Below are 23,261 nucleotides of genomic sequence, written 5' to 3' on the forward strand. Positions count from 1 at the left end.
GTCCGTCTAGTCAAGGCTATGGTTTTTCCAGTAGTCATGTATGGATGTGAGAGTTGAACTATAAAGAAAGCTGAGTGCTGAAGAATTGAAGCTTTTGAACTGTGGTGTTGGAGAAGACTCTTGAGCATCCCTTGGAGTGCAAGGAGATCCAACCAGTCCATTCTGAAGGAGATCAATCCTGGGTGTTCATTGGAAGGACTGATGTTGAAGCTGAAACTCCAATACTTTGACCACCTTATGCAAAGAGCTGACTCATTTGACAAGACCCTGATGCTGGGAAAGATTGAAGGTGGGAGGAGAAGGGGACGACAGAGGATGAGATGGTTGGATGGCATCACCGACTCAATGGACATGAGTTTGGGTGGACTCTGGCAGTTGGTGATGGATAGGGTGGCCTGGCGTGCTGCGGTTCATGGGGTCACAAAGAATCAAACAGAACTGAGCGACTGAACTGAACTGAAACTGCATCTTGAGCCCCCTCCCACCCTATTCCACTCTCCTATGTTATCACAGAGCACCAGGCTGGGTTCCCTGTGTTATATAGCAGCTTTCCCCAGAAAGATTCCCTTGACCGAGATCTTCTGCAAAATACTGGATGCCCTGTTAACTGCTTGCTCAAAGTCTAGCTGTAGCATTAGAGTACAAGCTCCAAAGGGGCAGGGACCATGTGTACAGTATGCAACACGATAGCCCAGCCCTGCGCATGGTGCCTAGCACAGAGAAGGCGCTCAGTAAAGACCAGATGAACGTACATCAGTTGCTGTATCAATAGACTTTTTCTTACCTGGGATTCCAGTTAAACCACTCAGGATTGATATTTATCCAGTTTTATTTTCAAAGAATCTCTGAAGTAGGAAAGACAGCTACTTGAAAGAGAATTCATTCCAAAGTCTGACATTCATTTTCATTGTACTTCACCTAAATCTTTAATGCCTTTAAAACTGCCCATTGACGTTCCTAATCTAAAAGATATAGGCCACTAAATTATTATATATTAGCACCAAGGAAGACAAGGGATTCTCTCTCTTGGAGATTTATTAGAAATAGTACACAGCTAACATTCCTACGTTATATCAGAACCACCTGCCCAAAAGAAGGAAGATGGCTTCTATGACCCTTCAGGGAAATTCCCGTTCAATGAGCCTATCAAAGTTATTTTACTAGCACAGCCACGTAAGATTAATCATCTTTGTGAATTCTTAATTGCTGTGGTTGGACAACCCCCAGAGAGTAATCATACACCACAGCAGAACTCACACTCCTTTTTCATTCTTCCATGATGAAGTAGAAAGCAGGAAGAAGCAATAGCTCAGTGCCATTTACTCATTAATTCAGTCAAGAAATAATTAAGGATGTTTCCGACACAGTAAGTTCTAGGGATTCAAAGATGGCTAAAGGAACTCAGAGTCTAGTGGGGAGAAAGCCAATTAAACAGACATGGTTGATACTTCTTCAGAAGAACTTAAAGACAAGCAGATGCTTTAAAATAAAATAATAATGAGTGACCAAAATATCATAGAAAGTGCTCAGTATTAGCTAAATGTCAGACACTGTTGTGAGCACATTACATGAATTAACACATATATTCCCGATAACAATTCAGTGAGTGGATTTGTTTATTATTTCCCATTTCCACAGATGAGAAAACTGAGCCACAGAGAAGTCAAGTAACTTGCTTCAGGCCACACAGCAGGTATCCAGAGCCCACTGCTTTACCAGAGTGCTACCCTGCCTCAATCTATCTCCCTACTCTCTTGCATGACCCTTCCACGACTATTAGCCCTAATGATTACAAATTAAGCTTTAGAGGTTCGGTAATTAATTTTTAGAACATAATGAATTGTTAGCACTTTAACAAAAATTACATTTGAAATCTATAGAGGAATCACCTTTGTAAACTCTTCATTTGTGAACACAAATACCTACATAGTCTTAAAAGATAAATACAAATTATTGCCCAGAAAGAATGTCTGCCTTTGAACATGTCTCATCCTTGTCTCTATCTGTGCTTCTCCCTTTACCTAGGCCTGAACAGTGGAGGAACGATCCACTACCCAGCATGCAAGTCAGCACATCTTGCAGGAGAAAAGGGACACAGGAATCCCCAGTAACTATACAAGGAAACAGTTTCTACCCTTCTCCTTCAAACTTAGGATTTCTTAGGCAGATTTTGCTGAGAAACAAAGTAGTCTCTGCTCAGTCCAAGGTGGAAGAGGGAATACAGCATATATAGAAAGTGTGATTCTTTTCATTCTATCAGTTCAGTTCAGTTCAGTTCAGTCACTCAGTCATGTCCGACTCTTTGCGACCCCATGAATCGCAGCACGCCAGGCCTCCCTGTCCATCACCAACTCCCGGAGTTCACTCAGACTTACGTCCATCAAGTCAGTGATGCCATCCAGCCATCTCATCCTCTGTCGTCCCCTTCTCCTCCTGCCCCCAATCTCTCCCAGCATCAGAGTCTTTTCCAATGAGTCAACTCTTCGCATGAGGTGGCCAAAGTACTGGAGTTTCAGCTTTAGCATCATTCCTTCCAAAGAACACCCAGGGCTTATCTCCTTCAGAATGGACTGGTTGGATCTCCTTGCAGTCCAAGGGACTCTCAAGAGTCTTCTCCAACACCACAGTTCAAAAGCTTCAATTCTTCGGCACTCAGCTTTCTTCACAGTACAACTCTCACATCCATACATGACCACTGGAAAAACCATAGCCTTGACTAGACGGACTTTTGTTGGCAAAGTAATGTCTCTGCTTTTGAATATGCTATCTAGGTTGGTCATAACTTTTCTTCCAAGGAGTAAGCATCTTTTAATTTCATGGCTGCAGTCACCATCTGCAGTGATTTTGGAGCCCAAAAAAATAAAGTCTGACACTGTTTCCACTGTTTCCCCATCTATTTCCCATGAAGCGATGGGACCAGATGCCATGATCTTCATTTTCTGAATGTTGAGTTTTAAGCCAACTTTTTCACTCTCCTGTTTCACCTTCTTCAAGAGGCTTTTTAGTTCCTCTTCACTTTCTGCCATAAGGGTGGTGTCATCTGCATATCTGAGGTTATTGATATTTCTCCTGGCAATCTTGATTCCAGCTTGTGCTTCTTCCAGTCCAGCATTTCTCATGAGGTACTCTGCATATCAGTTAAATAAGCAGGGTGACAATATACAGCCTTGATGTACTCCTTTTCCTATTTGGAACCAGTCTGTTGTTCCATGTCCAGTTCTAACTGTTGCTTCCTGACCTACATACAAATTTCTCAAGAGGCAGATCAGGTGGTCTAGTATTCCCATCTCTTTCAGAATTTTCCACAGTTTATTGTGATCCACACAGTCCAAGGCTTTGGCATAGTCAATAAAGCAGAAATAGATGTTTTTCTGGAACTCTCTTGCTTTTTCGATGATCCAGCGGATGTTGGCAATTTGGTCTCTGGTTCCTCTGCCTTTTCTAAAACCAGCTTGAACATCTATCAGGAGAGGTAAATAAGCTTACAAATCATTTATTGTCTGATTTCTCATTGAAATGGACAGAATCAGCACGTAGAAGCCTCTTAAGATGCTCTGCCACAGTATCTAACGTATTCCCTCACTTGTCCAGCTCTGGTTGGTCCGCACTGGATGCTACTCAAGCCCACTGAGGCAGCGGGAAGGCTTCTCAGAAGATCCTGGATTTGAAGAATATGACATGGTGAATCTGTTGGAGAATTCAAGTAGTTCCCTATGACTGGAAGGCAGAGTAGTGGGAAGACTAGATGGTGAGGGTGAGGTAAGGTGGTCATAAAGATGAACCTTAAAGACATAAACAGAGGCTGGATCACTAAATGTGCATCGACTTGACAGAGAAGGCTATGGAGAACTGCTGGAGAATATGAACCAAGGGAGATCACTCCAGCAGTGACAGTAGAGAAGACAGATGAGAAGTCCTTCCTCTAGAACTTGTGCGGTCATCTAGCATCGAAGTAATAGCCTGCCTACTTGAGATTCTCCATGGCACCTAATAACGAAAGATCAAAACAAAAGATAGAAAGCATCTCTTTGGTTTTCCCTTTTCCTTAGCTGTGGTCACAGAATATACATGAACCCAAGTCAGGTTCAATGGTTGACAGTAAAACATGGAATTTACCACTTCCCAAGACAGACAAGACAAGTTGAGGAAAGACAGACAAGAAGTTGAGATCTAGCCATGAGAAATGAAGAGTCTTTCTAAACTTTTTTTAAGCTAATTAATTTATTTTAATTGGAGGCTAATTACTTTACAACATTGTAGTGATTTTTGCCATATATTGACATGAATCAGCCACAGGTGTACATGTGTCCCCCCATCCCAAAACCCCCTCCCACCTCCCTCCCCATCCCCTCCCTCTGGGTTGTCCCAGTGCACTGGCTTTGAGTGCCCTGTTTCATGCATCAAACTTGGACTGGTCATCCATTTCACATATGGTAATACACATGTTTCAATGCTATTCTCTCAAATCATCCCACCCTCAACTTCTCCCACAGAGCCCAAAAGTCTGTTTCTATATCTGTGTCTCTTTTGCTGTCTCGCATATAGGGTCATCATTACCATCTTTCTAAATTCCGTATATATGCGTTAGTATACTGGATTGGTGTTTTTCTTTCTGACTTACTTCACTCTGTATAATAGGCTCCAGGTTCATCCACCTCATTAGAACTGATTCAAATGTGTTCTTTTTAATAGCTTAGTAATATTCCATTGTGTATATGTACCACAGCTTTCTTATCCATTCATCTGTTGATGGACATCTAGATTGCTTCCATGTCCTGGCTATTATAAACAGTGGTGCGATAAACATTGGGGTACACGTGTCTCTTTCAATTCTGGTTTCCTCAGTGTGTATGCCTAGCAGTGGGATTGCTGGATCATAAGGCAGTTCTATTTCCAGTTTTTTAAGGAATCTCCACACTGTTCTCCATAGTGGCTGTACTAGTTTGCATTCCCACCCACAGTGGAAGAGGGTTCCCTTTTCTCCACACCCTCTCCAGCATTCATTGTTTGTAGACTTTTTGATAGCAGCCATTCTGACCAGCGTGAGATGGTACCTCATTGTGGTTTTGATTTGCATTCTCTGATAATGAGTGATGTTGAGCATCTTTTCATGTGTTTGTTAGCCATCTGTATGTCTTCTTTGGAGAAATGTCTGTTTAGTTCTTTGGCCCATTTTTTGATTGGGTCATTTGTTTTTCTGGATGAGCTGCACGAGCTGCTTGTATATTTTTGAGATTAATTCTTTTTCAGTTGCTTCATTTGCTATTATTTTCTCCCATTCTGAAGGCTGTCTTTTCACCTTGCTTATAGTTTCCTTCATTGTGCAAAGTTTTTTACAAAGGGATAGATCATAGTCTTGAAATAGAGTCCAACAGATGACAAGAAAGCATCAGATGTGACTAAACGACCTCTATTGGGAACTGACTGTAAAATAAGAGTTGGAGGACATAGAAATTCACCCTTGAGACCATAGTCAGTCCTCTCTTTGTGGTGGCACGCCCACAGATACCACAGGCAGAGAGTGCATGGATCGAGAGCAGCTTATGATCTTTTGTTTCATAACATTTGATCAGAGGAGAAGCTTTTATGATACTTTATAGTACCTAGTAGTTAAATTGAACAAATATTATGACCACAGTAAAACACATTCTTATCACCGGGACATAAATCAGTAATTGCTACACTGTAAGGGAGTTTCCCCCTCAAGTCCAGGGATGCTGCTAGCATCAGTTGGAGAAGTTTAAAGGCAAAGACATGCCATCAAATACCATTTAAAATCAAAACACCACAAAATTAAAACCTGTTCCCTCCAGGGCTTGCATGCTGCCTTTCAAACATTTTACAAAAAACCCTTTTGCTCTGCAGTCGATCACTAAAAAGCCACCTACATAAAACCTATTAATAAGGACTCCAATGGAGAGACTTGCCATAAAATCAGGAATGCTTTGGAGCTCAGTGGAGATTCACTCCTGCCACACACAGCTTGGCAGCCGCTACTCCACTCAAGCCCGGCACGTATGTTTTCCATTACAAATGAAAGATTTCTATCAGAGTTAAAATTGTTTTATACTGCTGGCGTGGGAGAAAACTCTTTGAGGAGGCAAATGTCTACAGCTCATGTAGTTGGATTTCTCAGGAAGAGGGCCGCACCACCCCCCACATGTCCAGCTCAAGGCGGGGGAAGTGTTGAGATCCTGAAAAAGTGAAATTCGTTTTGCAGGTTTCTTTGAATTCCTTCAGTTCTCACACCTTTACAAAATTGTGAAATCAAAGCTGCATCTCAGAACAACCTAAGGAGTATTTCTAATTTATGGACTCTTCGGAGCATGGTGAGCTCCGGACAGTTGAGGCAACATTGAACGTCCACATTTTGCTCTTTCCAGGCTCTAAGGTAGTCAAAACAAGGTGGATCTGAAGGCCGTCTGCGGGACTTCTAAGGAAAACGAGCTCAAGGAATGCTGCTCTTTCTTGATTAAATGTTTTGATTCATACAAGCTCATGAATTCCCAAGGTGACGATCTCCCTATGAAAAAAAATCTCATTTTTATGGAATGACCCAAGAGTAATCCTGGAGAAGAACTTTTTTTTTAATTCAAAGCAACAGATTCCCCAAAACATGAAAAGTGTTAGTTCCCATTATAATTTTTTTTTTTTAACTAGCAAATAACACTTAGTATGTGCCCGCCATTGTGCGAAGGATCACCCAGTCTTTAGCATCCATAAGGTATATGGTCTTATCCTCCAATATTGTATAAGTGAAGAAATTGAGGCTCAGGCAGTTTAAGTCGCTTGGTGTGACACAGCTAATAAAGAAAGGTAGTAGAATTTGAACTCAACCCTATGTGAGGGTTTATTGCTATAACATGGTGCCGCGTATCAGAAATAACAATTGGTGCGAGGCCTCCTTTCGGCCTCTACTGGTGCACCAGGGGACAAACGTCATCTCACGGAACAATCCATCATGCCTCTACTTTTTTACCCATCACTTCAATTACATAAGACATGTATTTCTCGGGAAGAAGTGACTTTATTGCTTTGGCAATAAATATGTATAAGTAAATATGTATGCAAATGAGATCACTTTGCCTTTCATTGTAACTCCTAAAACCTGACACACAGATCACATCTGTGTGCTCCAGAAAACCATTGTATTTTCCAGTTACAGTAGATAACCACTGTATTTATTACATACCACAACAAAAGCACTGACTTAACCTTCCTTAAACTTTTATAAATCTTTTTTCATAAGAGGAAACAAGGTATGGTTTTAATACACATAGCCAAAGCATGAATCAATTTTCAAGTTCAAAATTTGTAGCAACAAATTCAGCTTCATCTGATTGAAGGGAGTAAGCACTAGGAACCAAGGCTGAGATGTTTTCCTGAGGTTGCTAACAGTTCACCTTCAACACAACTGCAAAGAGGACTCTTCGGTGCTCATTTTTTGGTGTTACCCAACTGCAATAGTTTCCCACCCAACACAGAGTTAACAATATATAACACATTTTCATTGCCCCAATTAATGCAGGGGAAAAAAAAGCCAAAAGACTCTTAGGGCAACCTGCAAGAGGAACTCAAATCAACCTTGTAAAGAGTGCCATGGAAATTAACAAAAAGCACAGCCCCACCAGCAAGGAAAATGAAGGTTTCTTCACAGACCATCAGCAATGTCTCCCCAGAAGCCTAAGTAGCATCATGCCTATTTCTTTAGACAATAAAATGCCAAAGTTTTTCTTTTGCTGTCAGCAAATGATGAATACATGTGGTACCGATTATTTAATACCACTAGACCACCAGGGAAGAAGATTTAGGTGAACTGCGGCAGAACTATGCCATTTATTTTTATTACCATGCATTAAAAATTACGTTTACAGATAATTGTTTTTCTCCTTCCAATAAAACAAGATAAGAAAAAAAAAAATCCAGAAGAATATTTAATAATACCAGACCACCAGGGAGGAATTTTTAAAGTTGATTTTTATTGAAAAATTAGATTTGCTTTTTTAAAATTTCCAATTATTTTTAAGTGCAATTTGTGAAGAAATTATTTTAAACCAGGGCAGTATGAATTTTCTACTGCGGGAGTGTCTCACAGATTAAGTTACTCCTTTACAAGGGTAATTACCTAATCAAATCACCCTTCAGAACCATCAGATTTAAAATACCTGTGTAACTGACTGCACATTTTACAATTGTGTTCCACAGCACATTCTCATGGTTTCTATCAGAGTCAGTGTTTCTAAAATCCCCAGAGAAGATTACCTCAATTTTTTTCCAATAGCATAACTAAACTGTCCTAAAATTTTTCTGTTTATGAGCTTCTTTTAAAAAGGAGAAAGAAAAGTAAAAGGAGGAGGAGTGGTAACAGCAAACTGAGAAAAGGACAAAAGAGAACAAATGAAAAGGAAATTAAATTAGGGTTCACTGAAGAGTTGAAATAATAATCTCTCTAAGCTTCTAAGTTGGCATGTTTACAGTTAGGAAAGGAAGTCATTGTTTCCCCCCAGCCCCCACCCCTTGTTCTTCTCCCTCCCCCTGCTCTTTCCCCTGCCTCTCTTCCTCTCTCTCCAGAGTGCCAAGCCTTTCATTAAAGGGAACTTGAGAGCTTGTCGAAGCTTATCCTCCAGGGCTTCCCTGAGGGCTCAACAAGAGTCAGACACAACTTAGCGACTAAACCACAACCAAACCACAAGTTTATCCTCGATCAGTATGACCTGTATCAGAATGCCCTTCTCTGCATCTCTCATGGATGCCCGCCTACCATGCCAAAGCATTAGCTGACCTGCCCAAAAGACAGGTCACTCTCTTGTCAGCGGACACCCGCTGTGAGACAAGTTCCTTCTCTCCCTGTGACTCACGCTCACTTTGGGTCCTACTGCTACTCTTCCAAGGCAATGACAAGGAAGAAGAGTGTTTCTCGAGATAGCATTGCAAATCTGTCAGCCAACCCAAACTGCCCCTGCAGAATGTGTACTTAGGGTGTTTTTTTTCACTAATTGCATATAACAAATCCATCCCTGTGTTCTGGGATAAAATCAATCAGCGGGGTAGAAGGTCCCACACACCTCAATTAACTTTCCCAAAAGGAAATCTTCCCAACTGGTTCTTGGGATAAAAAAAATCAGGGCCAGACGCAGGCAAAATTCTGAAGTCATTCCAAGTTCTCCGGCTCTTCCCACTTCCTCTCCAATTTGTTGATTAAGGTCTTCATTTGATCACAATATTGTTTAATAAAATACCCTAATTATATTAAATAAGTTCATCAAAGATAAGTTTGAATTACTCCATGTTTATGGAGTTTGCACCTCTAATCTCACAGAGCTTGTTTATATGATGATTTTCAAGATGGATCTCTTTGACTCAGGTTTGTTACAGAATCACCAACATGCCCACATGTAAGCCAGAAAGCCATTTTCAATGCCAAAAAGCTGTGTTTGTCTGGAGAGGCCAAGAATGGTTACCTATGATACAGGGCAAGCCTGGATCACACACTGACTCCCTGTGGTAGCCACACAGTCTTGGTATGGGTTCCTTTGATTTTAGAACCAGCTTTGCTCCGATGGTAAGCTGGATTGCTGCGCTCATTATCTTCCAGGCTAAGAAAAGCACAGACAGGCTGGAGATGGGTCTGGTCGTGGCTGATCGGAATTGAACCTCTTCTCACAGAGTATAGGCGTGTGTGACTATGGACAGGCTCCGGGAAGACTTCTGGCCATGGTCCCTCACACTGGACCCTGACAATGGACGTCTCTGACTGACTTCTGACTTCAAAGTATTTAATCTTGCCTCTGCCATAAAGCCTCCAATACCTCTTTCCTACTTCTTCCTTTCAAGGAAATCTCTTGGCCTTCTACGCACTAAGCTATTCTTCTGGAACATATGCCTTTAGACAGCATTTCTCTGGTTCCCATGTGCAGAGACTCAGGAGCTCTATGGGTCTCCAATCAAAGGTTCAGAGAAGAAGAGGGATCAAATGCCAGCCTGATCCCCAGCTTAACACACTTCTGTGGCTCCTACTGCCCACAAGCTCCTTTCATTGGTCTGCAAGGCCAGCCTATTTGGCCCTTGCCCTCTCCTGCCTCAGCACCTCATGCAATGAATCCCTCAACTGTGTGAACTTCCAGGGACTTAATGACCTCTGAACTTTTACATGTGCAGCTTTCTTGCTAGAGCTCTACTAAGAATTTCTCCCCATCTTAATCAGCAAGAGTAATGTAAGAACTTGACAAAGGTACAGCTCTAAGGTAACTATTGGAAGGAAGAGCTTATGTCTGGAACAAATGCTCCCACATTTTTGCATTTGTGATTTTATTATCAAAAAGAGAGAAAGAAGACAAAGACAACCAAGAAAGATGAGGGTTCCTTTCAGACTGCCAATGTCATGCATGCTCAGAGGACAGGGAAGTCCCTGTGACTGCTCAAGGACAGCGTTTGGCCTCTTGCCACCTTTCTACAGCCATGCGGACTTTAGAAGGTGAGGGGGTTTGCAGAGAATAGATATTCTAGAGAACAAAGAAGGAACATGCTGGAGGTCATATATGACTCATCACTGCCTAGTTCCTGGGGGTGGAGAGTGGATTCTGAACCTACTGAGCGGCCTCCCCAGCAGGTTGGTGGGTGGAAGAGTGGAGGTCTTACCCAAAGAAGGGGTCCCATCAATTGGCAAAGATATCCTGGATCTGATGATGCATTGTTGGGTTCTCAGATCACTGTATGAGTGTATTCAAACACACTTTCCTATAGTCAAGCTTGGTACATTTTCTAGTCTACCCTGAAACAATCTAACTTACTAGAACATGGGCCACTGAGCTGGAAATCAAGTGAAATAATATAAAAATAAAACTACCGCAACAGTAACAAAAATCAATGTGCCTCCCATTTCCAAAGACTTTCACAAACATCATCTTTCTTGAAAATGTAGCTCTGCTACACAACCCTTTGATGAAGCAAGTGTTCTTACCCCCATATCGCAGATGAAAAAACTGGGGCTCTGGAAGCGTAAATGACTGGCTGAAGGTTCAGTTCAGTTCAGCTCAGTCACTCAGTCATGTCCTAACTCATAAGTGGAGTCAGCATTCAGCATTCTGTGTCTTCATACCAGGGCCTGTGCTCTTTCCATTGTACATTTCTGATTTTCACCAAGACTGAAAGCAACAGCAAAGCAATTACATAGAGATTGGATTCTCTGATCAGGACTCAAACTCAATTCAACAAATATTTATTCAGCCTCAACTGTATACCTACATGTGACATTACCCAAACATCTCTCAAAGACCATGAGGCCCTCTTGATTTTCAGTTGTCTAGGCTCCTGTTTTATTAAAACAAAATGTATTGTGCCAAAACAGTTATAAAAATTGAGGTAACTTAAATGTTTAGAGTTAAATTAATTTGCCAGTCTTAAATTCAAGAACCCGGGGAAAACCACTAGGCAATTCAGGTATGACCTAAATCAAATCTCTTATGACTATACAGTGGAAGTGAGAAATAGATTTAAGGGACTAGATCTGATTGACAGAGTGCCTGATGAACTATGGATGGAAGTTCGTGACATTGTATAGGAAACAGGAATCAAGACCATCCCCAAGAAAAAGAAATGCAAAAAAGCAAAATGGCTGTCTGAGAAGGCCTTACAATAGCTGTGAAAAGATGGGAAATGAAAAGCAAAGGAGGAAAGGAAAGATATACCCATTTGAATGCAGAGTTCCAAAGAATAGCAAGGAAAGATAAGAAAGCCTTCCTCAGCAATCAGTGCAAAGAAATGGAAAACAACAGAATGGGAAAGGCTAGAGATCTCTTCAAGAAAATTAGAGATATTAAGGGAATATTTCATGCAAAGATGGGCTCAATAAAGGACAGAAACAGTAGGGACTTAACAGAAGCAGAAGATATTAAGAAGAGGTGGCAAGAAGAACTGTACAAAGAAGATCTTCACGACCCAGATAATCACGATGGTGTGATCACTGACCTAAAGCCAGACATCCTGGAATGTGAAGTCAAGTGGGCCTTAGGAAGCATCACTATGAACAAAGCTAGTGAAGGTGATGGAATTCCAGTTGAGCTATTTCAAATCCTAAAAGATGATGCTGTGAAAGTGCTACACTCAATATGCCAGCAAATTTGGAAAACTCAGCAGTGGCCACAGGACTGGAAAAGGTCAGTTTTCATTCCAATCCCAAAGAAAGGCAATGCCAAAGAATGCTCAAACTACCGCACAATTGCACTCATCTCACACGCTAGTAAAGTAATGCTCAAAATTCTCCAAGCCAGGCTTCAGCAATATGTGAACCATGAAGTTCCAGATGTTCAAGCTGGTTTTAGGAAAGGCAGAGGAACCAAAGATCAAATTGCCAACATCTGCTGGATCATCATAAAAGCAAGAGAGTTCCAGAAAAACATCTACTTCTGCTTTATTGACTATGTCAAAGCCTTTGACTGTGTGGATCACAATAAACTGTGGAAAATTCTGAAAGAGATGGGAATACCAGACCACCTGACCTGCCTCTTGAGAAACCTGTATGCAGGTCAGGAAGCAACAGTTAGAACTGGGCATGGAACAACAGATTGGTTCCAAATAGGAAAAGGAGTACATCAAGGCTGTATATTGTCACCCTGCTTATTTAACTTATATGCAGAGTACATCAGGAGAAATGTTGGCCTGGATGAAGCACAAGCTGGCATCAAAATTGCCGGGAGAAATATCAATAACCTCAGATATGCAGATGACACCACCCTTATGGTAGACAGCGAAGAAGAATTAAACAGCCTCTTGATGAAAGTGAAAGAGGAGAGTGAAAAAGTTGGCTTCAAGCTCAACATTCAGAAAACTAAGATCATGGCATCTGGTCCCATCACTTCATGACAAATAGATGGGGAAACAGTAGAAACAGTGTCAGACTTTATTTTTTTGGGCTCCAAGATCACTGCAGATGGTGGTTGCAGCCATGAAATTAAAAGACGCTTACTCCTTGGAAGGAAAGTGATGACCAACCTAGACAGCATATTAAGAAGCAGAGACATTACTTTGTCAACAAAGTTTCATCTAGTCAAGGCTATGATTTTTCCAGTAGTCATGTATGGATATGAGAGTTGGACTATAAAGAAAGCTGAGCACCAAAGAATTGATGCTTTTGAACTGTGGTGTTGGAGAAGACTCTTGAGAGTCCCTTGGACTGCAAGGAGATCCAACCAGTCCATCCTAAAGGAGATCAGTCCTGAGTGTTCATTGGAAGGACTGATGTTGAAGCTGAAACTCCAATACTTTGGCCACCTGATGTGAAGAGCTTACTCATTTGAAAATACCCTGATGCTGGGAAAGATTGAGGGCAGGAGCAGAGGGGATGACAGAGGAGGAGATGGCTGGATGCATCACCAACTCAATGAACATGTGTTTGGGTAGACTCTGGCAGTTGGTGATGGACAGGGAGGCCTGGCATGCTGCAGTTCATGGGATCACAAAGAGTCAGACACAACTGAGCAAGTGAACTGAACTGACTGAATTTGCTAAACACACATCCACACAATTACAATGACTGGATATAGGTAATTCACTTGCAAATAATGTCCAAGTCAAAAAGAAAAAAAATAGGTGCCCTTGGTCAATGTGAGCACTTCTGGCCCCTTGGGACAGACTTATGCCAGGGAATTCCTAATTCAGTAGAGAATTCAAGCATTTTTAGACTCTAAATGAGTTTTAAATAAAAAGATAGGACTTTGGAGAGCTTTGATTAAATTCTCAAACTGCAATTAATAAATGCAAGCAAGGCTGGGAAAGAGCCCTGGATTAGGAGTCTAGAGACATAGGTTCTAGACCCAACTATCTCGTACTAGGCAGGAAGCCGTGATTCAGCACCTCAGTTCCCTCACTGGTCCATGGGTTGCTGGACTATGCTGTGTGAGATACTTACAGCTTCATGTTCCATGGTTTTAGTGCCCATCCCTGGAGAAGCTCTTTCCTGGTCCATGAACTAAAACTAATGATCGCTGTAAGCAAGCAGGACTGCAGAAATTATGTGGGAAAAAGAGAACGTGCTATCACCAAAAAACACAAGCCCTGCCTTCAGAGACCAAGCCAAACCAAATAATGGCAAATGGCAGGAACTCGGAGGCTCACTGTATCCAAAAAGGTGTTTTGTTTTAAATATGCTATTTGGGAGCATTGTGAATTTTCATCAACATTCATGTACAGAAATTTCCAAACCAAACCCTCTTTGAAAATAAAAATTGCAGTCCTAGATGTCATCATTTTCCTGAGGCTGTGAGCCCTCAGGTGACTCCCCACCCCTGGGGGTTTAAGAAATCTTAATTTGCCTAAGGATGCTAATCAAGTCCAGAGGCTTAGAGTCATGAGTATGCTGATGTGCTGTGTTTGTTTTAAAGCAGACTGCCTACTTGGTGTGAGGCTGAACAGTTATTAAATCCCCTTTTGTTCTGCATGTACACTCATCAATCTTATCTTACAAATCAAATAGAGAAGAAATGGCATGTTTATAATTAATTCCTATAAGCTAATTCCAAATATCTAGTCAGATGCCCTATACAATGTGTACCTATAAATATTCCTTAAAGTGAAGCTTATCTTAATGGTATTTATAATCTCTTTTGCTGTAAAACAATGACACATAATCTCTTTAATCTAATTTGGACTATGTGCATAGACTAGGTGCATGCTGCCTATCAGCCATGTGACTCTTTGCAACCCCATGGACTGTAGCCCACCAGGCTCCTCTCTCCATGGGATTTCCCAGGCAAGAATACTGCAGTGGGTTGCCATTTCCTCCTTCAAGGGATGTTCCCAGCCCAGAGATCAAATCTGCGTCTCCTGCAGCTCCTGCATTGAAGGCAGGTTCCTTAACATTGAGCCACCTGGGAAGCCCAATTTAGACTATAGAATCTGCCTTGAGTTAAAGTATTATTCTGATTATCTTAATTATGTACAAGACAGGATAGTGTCATTATAAATGAAAAGAATCACTTATAACCAATGCCAAATGACTTTAAAAATTCCAAACTCATAAATATATGACTGCTTGTATTACTAATTTGGAAATTGAACAGACTGTTAACTGTTCCCCAGTATTCATTGGTTCCTTCTCTTTTTTAGAAATAGAATCCCCTTGAAAGCTTTAGCAAAACACAAAGCCATCTAAATAAAGACTACATGTCTTTGCCTCCATTGCAGCTACCTGTGGTTATGTGACTAAGTTCCTGCAACTTCCAACTCATGGCATTTTAAGATATCTGAGTTTGCACTCTTTCTCTCATTCCCACTTCCTATGGGCTGGAATGTGGACATAACACCAGACTCAGCCAGGCCGACATGGGCAACAACTTTGGGAGTAGCAGAACAAGAGGAGAAAACGAAACTCAGTTCCTGGATGATGCTGGACCCCTGCTTTCCTCTAGGTTATTATATGAAAGAGAGATAGACATCAAGCTTGACTGAGTCACTGCACTTTATTACAGCAGTTTAGTAAATACCCAAATAAGGAAATGCTGACAGTCCCTTTTCCTACAGAAAACAATTTTTTCCCACGTATTTTTCTTACTGTGTGGGCAGTCATAAAATAAACATTTTAACATGTAGTGTATGTATCTAGAGAGGCAGTATAGTGTAGCATTTCAAAGCGCAGGATCCGAGATCAGACTCCAAATACTGGCATTGCCACTTACTAAGCCCTCTGTAACTTTGGGGAAATTACCCTGCCTAACTGCAGTTCCATCACCTATAAATCGATGGTGACAATGCCTACTTCATAGGGTTGTATTAAGACTTCAGTGACAATGCATATGGAAAACCAAGCTCTCAGTAGGTGTCAGCTCTTATGATAGTGATCACGTTCTTGCTCTGTTTCAGTGGAAGTTTAGAGAGCCATTTAAAACAAACAGTATTGTCAGGTATAGCCTCAATTTATCCAGACTCTGAAAAGATGAGCAGAATCAAAACTGATCACATAAGATTAAAAAGCCTTTTTTCTTTATTCATTTCTTTGTTCATTTTTTTCCCATTGAAGCACCTCTTCCTCATTTGTATTCCTAGTTTCTAAACTGCTAGCCATGTAAGAATGGATGTGTTGTCATCAACTTGTAAGTTCACCTAGGTATTTTCATTTCAAGCATTTGTTCAGGGAATCACAGACAATATATTTCAAGTAAGAGAAATATGCAATGGTGCCTCTTAGAAATTCATACTGAAGCTCAGTTTGCCCTCTGTCCTTCATCCTACCCTGCTACTCAGACATCGTGCTTTGTCCTCAAAGTCTCCAGCCCCCTGGATCCTTGACTTGAGGCACAGGAACAGATATTAACTGTTCAGGAGCTCCACATATGGGGAGTGGAAAGAGCTGAAGAGGGCAGAGACAGTTGGTATAATGTCCAAACACTGGCCTTTCCTGCCCTTGAGGAAGTTTAGGGGTGGGTGGAGCAGGTGGAAAGAGACAGTGTTGAGAACAATGGAAAACTGGCCATTATAAGATCTAGGACATTAATATTTTAGGAGTATAGGCTATGGATGAGGTGATTACACACAACAGGGTATTAGAGTAAATGTTAACATAAACACCAATCACAGACGCCGGAAGATTGCAACAAGAGGAGAACACTCATTGCAGAGTTGTATAAATCATAAAGTGTCAAAGCAAGGCGTTAATAAAAGTCATGATAATCTTGAAGATATATGAAGCAGAAACCTTTGACAATGCCTGCCACATTCAACTTGTCCTGAGTTTAGCCTGCCCTGCCTGCAGCAGAGTATATCTTCAAGAACTACAGTATCCTGTCCCCTTTGGCCGGGGCTATGAAACGAGCAGAACCACCTAATCCAAGATAGGCCCTTCAGATTCTTTCTCTAGAATATATTATTCATTTACTCAACAGCTGGCTCCCACTTTTGGCTGTAATAGACTCAACTTAAATCAACCTTGTTGCCAAGAGCAGCCAGGTGAGTTAAAATACAAAACCAAAAACATTAAAATAATCTAGACAGCATATTAAAAACCAGAGACATCACTTTGTTGACAAAGGTCCATCTAGTCAAAGCGATGGTTTTTCCAGTAGTCAAGTCCGGATATGAGAGTTGGACCATAAAGAAGGCTGAGCACCAAAGAATTGATGCTTTTGAACTGTGGAGCTAGAAAAGACTCTTGAGCATCCTTGGACTGGAAGATCAAACCAGTCAATGCTAAAGAAAATCAGTCCTGAATATTCATTAGAAGGACCAATGCTGAAGCTGAAGTTCCAATAAATTTGGTGACCTGATGCAAGGAGCCAACTCACTGGAAAAGACCCTGGTGCTGGGAAAGATTGAAGGCAGGGGGAGAAGAGGGCGACAGAGGATGAGATGGTTGGATGGCATCACCAAGTCAATGGACATGAACTTGAGCAAGCTCCAGGAAATAGTGAAGGATGGGGAAGTCTGGCATGCTGCTGTCCATGCAGTCACAAAGAGTTGGATATGACTCAGAGACTGAACAACAAAATAACTACTGAAATCGCAAGACATGGGGGCCAAGATCTTGGAGAGAAGAAAAGGAAAGCACAGGGAGAGATGAGTGACATTTGGCAACGCTTTTCTTCTTGACGCGTTTTAAGTAGTGGCAGAGGGGCTAAAATGCTAAGAAGAGCTTTCTGCTTTCAGTTTTCGGCTATTTGAGACAAAAAAAAAATTAGAGTTCAGGGTTCACTAAGAATAAGGGTCCTGGAAAGACCCCAAACTTTCCTTCCGCATCACTGAAGGGCCACACCCTAAGAACAAGGCCTTACCAGAAATAAACGATCTCTGTAAAGACTGAAACACAAATTTAAATTAGCTCAATTTCAGATTGAACTAAGGTAATGAGCCTCTATCCTAATAGCCCTGTCCAAGCATCAGAAGCAAAAATATATCCTCGCTGGGGACGACAACATCATCTAGAATTTTAAACACTCCCTTCAATCTTTCATATATAATGTTCAGCACTAAATATGAGACCATGTAACCAAAACCAAGAGATGAGACAGCCATTTTGCTTATTTAATTGTATACAGAGTACATCATGAGAAACGCTGGACTGGAAGAAGCACAAGCTGGAATCAAGATTGCTGGGAGAAATATCAATAACCTCAGATATGCAGATGACACCACCCTTATGGCAGAAAGTGAAGAGGAACTCAAAAGCCTCTTGATGAAAGTGAAAGTGGAGAGTGAAAAAGTTGGCTTAAAGCTCAACATTCAGAAAACTAAGATCATGGCATCTGGTCCCACCACTTCATGGGAAATAGATGGGGAAACGGTGAAAACAGTGTCAGACTTTATTTTGGGGGGCTCCAAAATCACCTCAGATGGTGACTGCAGCCATGAAATTAAAAGACGCTTACTCCTTGGAAGGAAAGTTATGACCAACCTAGATAGCATATTGAAAAGCAGAGACATTACTTTGCCAACAAAGGTCTGTCTAGTCAAGACTATGGTTTTTCCTGTGGTCATGTATGGATGTGAGAGTTGGACTGTGAAAAAAGCTGAGCACCGAAGAATTGATGCTTTTGAACTGCCATGTTGGAGAAGACTCTTGAGAGTCCCTTGGACTGCAAGGAGATCCAACCAGTCCATTCTGAAGGAGATCAGCCCTGGGATTTCTTTGGAGGGAATGATGCTGAAGCTGAAACTCCAGTACTTTGGCCACCTCATGTGAAGAGTTGACTCCTTGGAAAAGACTCTGATGCTGGGAGGGATTGGGGGCAAGAGGAGAAGGGGACGACAGAGGATGAGATGGCTGGTGGCATCACTGACTCGATGGATGTAAGTCTGAGTGAACTCCGGGAGTTGATGATGGACAGGGAGGCCTAGCATGCTGCGATTCATGGGGTCGCAAAGAGTCGGACACGACTGAGCGACTGAACTGAACTGAACTGAAGAGATGAGAACATATCAGACAACAGAAAAAAATCTCAGGAAATCCAGATATTGGAGTTAACATTTACTCACCAATCTATTGCATGCATGCTACATGTCATGAGCCTTTCTAGCAATGAGAATATACTGATCAGCAAAACATTTATGACTCCTGCCTTCATAGAGTTTATAGTCCGGTTAGGGGAGGTCAACGATAATCCGTTTGAATTAAGAGATCTAAAAAGTCAGTGAGAGTTCATCAGATGGTGATAGATAAGAAATAGAGATCATGTAGAACAGTGGCAAGAGGGCACAACTTAAAGAGCTTGCAAAGAAAGCTTACCTGCCACAGAGGAGAAGAGAGTATATTTCTAGAAAAAAATATAAATGTAATATACAAGCCCAAAGAGAAAACCAGAGAGATTGAGAGTAGCTCCACAATGGTGCTCTAGCCTCCAGGAAGCCTGGCTACATTTCCCATAACTGGGTTCCATGTGACTGGCCCTGTGCCCTTTTAATCAGCACTTTTTAAATTGAGCTTCCTTAAGTGAACTTCTTTTCCTTGCAGTAAAGAGAATATCTGACAAAGACAGGAGTCATTTATGTGACCTGGGAACTGTTAGCTGACTGCCATGCTGCCAAAAAAAGAGAAGAAATATTAAGGGCTTCCCTGGTGGTCTAGTGGTTAAGAATCTGCCTGGCAATGCAGGGGACATGGGTTCAATTCCAGGTTCCAGGAAGATCCCACATGCCTCAGAGCAACTAAGCCTGTGTGCTGCAACTACCGAAGCCTCTCCTAGAGCCCAGTGCTCTGCAACAAGAGAACCCACTGCAGTGAGCCTGTGCATCACAGCTGCTGAGTAGCCCCTGCTCCCAGCAACCAGAGAAAGCCCATGAGCAGCAATGAAGACCCAGTGTGGCCACAAATAAATAAATATTTTTTAAAAAAGAGAAAGAAGAAATATTAGTTAAATGTGTTATATTAGCCTGTTGTAAGTTTTATCTGATTATTCCAGAAAACTCTACATAGTTATGATCAGACCTACAGAGCATAGTCATACGCTGAGTATGGAAGACAGTAAGAAAGAAGAGCAAGTACTGAGCAGTTATGATCTGTCCCCCACCACAAGCAAAGCTGTCTCCAAATAAGTTGAGGTTACCTCTTAGACAAGTAAAAATCTAAATGCAATTTTATCATTGTTGTACTTTTTGACAAAATCTCAAAATATGTTCCCAGCGTTTTGGCCCATGCAGTTGTTGTTTTTCTGGAAGTATTTTATTGTGTCTCATCTGTATTTTGCTTCTCTTCGTATCACCTATGGCTCCAATTAAAAGGCCCCTCTGTCCAAATTGCATATATTCCTAGTGGCTCAGGAAGACAGGGGTCTGCAGAGGCAGAGAGGGCAAAGATACATACAGGCACATGAAAGCCGTGGGGAGATGTGAAGAAAGACGGAATGGTCTTGGGGGGTTAGCAAAACAAAACCAGGGACGATGTAAAAGTAACATAACTAAAAAAAAAAATACTGGGCATATTTTAATTCCTAGAGCCAGAACTTCAGGAGTCTTTTGAGACCTTGACCAAACCTCTGACAAGGGTAATTATGCTTTTTCCTCACTCATGTTGGCTTATTTGCAAGTAGGTTAGATTATGTTCATTGACAGGTTCATATAATTTATGTTCATTTACTGGTTCATCTGTACACATATACCCAAAAATACGGCAATCTTATTTTTTTTTTAAGAGAAGGATAAACGTCTTCTGTTGGTGAATTCAACAGAGCACAGCTTATAATTTCACCCATAGAAATGTCAGGTCCTTCTTTCCTCATCCAAATCCACAAAAATGAAACAAAAGAAACAAGCCTCACTGAGTAAAATGAGCTAAAATTAGCAAGCAACAAAGATGATGCCAGTTGCCCAGGGCAACAAATGGTTGATGGATGGAATAATTAAGATAGACAGTAAACTAATAGCTGTTCCTTTATTGAAAACAAAGTCCCCTGAATCAATTAGCCTTGTCATGGATACCTTTTGTAAAAATAGCTATGACATCGCAACCACTTCTCTTTGTTTATGGATTTGCCCACACTTCAGTAAGTGCAGGGACTGATTTCACAAGCATCAAGAGATAATGATGGAAGATTCCAGTACATTAGGTGCTGCACAAACAAATATAGCCACAGTTCTTGAAAAGCATCACAGAATTGACCCAGAAGACTTCATAGACATTTTCAAAGAATGTCTCCAAAGTTTTGTTGCTAAGCAAAGACTAAAAACTGTCCTTTAAATAGACCAGGCGTGTACCTGTTATAATGGACATCCACTGACCTACCCTCGTAAGTGATAAGCAAACAGTGTTAAGAGGAGATCCTCTGTGCTCACGTGGTCACTTTGAGACCTAAGATAAAACAAAAAAGACAATAAGCTGCAAGAAACAGAATGCTTTCAGAGCAGAGTGTTTGTGCTAACATTCTTCAGCAAATATCACAGATGAGCTCTGCAGCTCCTGCAAGCATTACCCTTAAGTTAGGGAATAAATTGAAATGATCAGAGACGACCCTATACTCTGGCTTCTAGAGCTTCTGTGACCTGAATTAAAGCAATGGTTGCTACAGTTACTTAAGAATCAGAGGAATTCTACAGTTAATCAAACGGCTTGGCGCAGAGGGTTATGACTTAAGCATAAAGCCTTTTTGAGCTATTTTTACATATATTTTATCTGTCTACTCTCTTCCTTTTTTTTCAGTACAGCAAAAGAAAATCATTTGCTGTTTCTTTGATAGTCTGGATTCCTGCACTGCTTTGGAAAATAGTACTTCTGAATATCCTGGTTGGCTAAGTTTAGGAAAAACAGAGTTTAAAGGATTTCTTCACTGTAGAATATTTCAGAGCATTTAAAGTAAGTATATAAATTGAGAATGGAGTTGGGAGGTGGTATAGTAGCATAGTGTTTTTAAAATTTTTTGAGCTCAGAACCCTTTTGTCACCAACATGTCATGGAACTATCTGTTGCCAAAATGCACTTCCAGAATTCCTATTTTAGAACTTAAATGGAGGTGTGAAAGGTACTTGAAGTTAGGATGAATAGGTATGGCCTAAGGATATATCTTATTAACTGTCCATTAAACCCTTATATATTAGTGTAAGAGAAAGAGGAAGAAGATTGGAGTTATTCGATAAAGAAACTTGCCTTTTTTCCTCTAAAATAATCAAATGTCAAAAATAAAAGGTCAGTAACTTAGGATATTTAATTACTTGATTACATTTTTAAATAAGATTTTATTATAACAGTAATAACACTGGCAAATTTTTATGTGTAAATATATGTGCTGCACACATACATCTTGTAATTTTTGCCTATAGAATTTTATCACACTGCTCTAAGATAAAAAGATAAAAGCTTTAGCATCAAAGCTAAAACCAAATGGTTCTGATTTGCCCCCAAAAGTTTGGCATCTGTCACAAATGTTCTAATCTAGGTCATATGTGAAACATCATTATTTCTTAAGTGAAAATATACACAGCAAATCACAAGAGTTGGCTAACGTATGAGGCCATTTTACCTCCCAACAGAGAATGATAAACGGGAATAATAAAAGGTTTTGCCTCATTGCAAAAATTTAAACCCTTTTTAAATTGGCACAGATAGAAGTAGATTATTCCACTGTATTTTTTAAATAAACATTTATTTTTATGCAGATTTTTAAAGTAATATTTACTCACTGTAGGAAACCTAGAAATCACTGGACATTATTAATAGACACAAGACTAAAATAACCTCCTAAACTTGCTACCCACTGAGGGCATTTTTGGTTTACCAGATGGCATCACCAATTCAATGGATGTGAACTTGGGCAAACTCCGGGAAATGGTAAGGGACAGGGAGGCCTGGTGTGCTGTGGTCCACGGAGTCTCGAAGAGTCAGACACAACTCAGCGGCTGAACAACAACCCTTTACGGTATGAAACCTGTTGTTTCAGAGTTTAGCTCATACTGTGTCTGTTTTAGGCTTCCCTGGTGGCTCAGACGGGAAAGCGTCTGCCTGCAATGCAGGAGACCTGGGTTCCATCCCTGGGTTGGGAAGATCCCCTGGAGAAGGAAATGGCAACCCACTCTACTACTCTTGCCTGGAAAATTCCATGGATGGAAGAGCCTGGTAGGCTACAGTCCATGGGGTCGCAAAGAGTTGGATACGACTGAGCAACTTCACTGGTGACTATTTTGCATCCTGCTCCTTTCCTTTCCTTACTAATGATCTGAGGCGTTTTCCCATGCCTTAAAAACTCTTTGAAAACATCATTTGAAATGGCTGTCTGTGATTTCCAAGCCATTAACACGCCCATTACAGACAGTGCTCAGCACCGTGGGGGTCTGAGTTCTGTCTCTCCTGA

At 41.1% G+C, this 23,261-nt stretch overlaps 1 protein-coding gene across 3 annotated transcripts in view; it reads right to left on the reverse strand.

The window, feature by feature from the left end:
• The window catches only part of LOC147378618 (uncharacterized), a 210,410-nt gene that overhangs the window by 162,672 nt on the left and 24,477 nt on the right, over positions 1-23,261 (reverse strand). Inside the window, exon 2 of one of the 3 annotated variants that reach the window (XR_015152954.1) lies at positions 21,203-21,268. The exons of 1 other annotated variant lie outside the window; for it this stretch is intronic. The gene's annotated coding sequence lies outside the window, so the exon portion shown is untranslated. Of the gene's footprint in view, positions 1-21,174; positions 21,269-23,261 lie in introns of all 3 variants that reach the window. One more of the 3 variants, XR_015152956.1, reaches the window with a different exon arrangement.

This window comes from Bos grunniens, chromosome 2, assembly GCF_055505025.1.
Source record: "Bos grunniens cultivar Pamir isolate PY7600 chromosome 2, Bosgru_T2T1.0, whole genome shotgun sequence".
Lineage (NCBI taxonomy): Eukaryota > Metazoa > Chordata > Mammalia > Artiodactyla > Bovidae > Bos > Bos grunniens.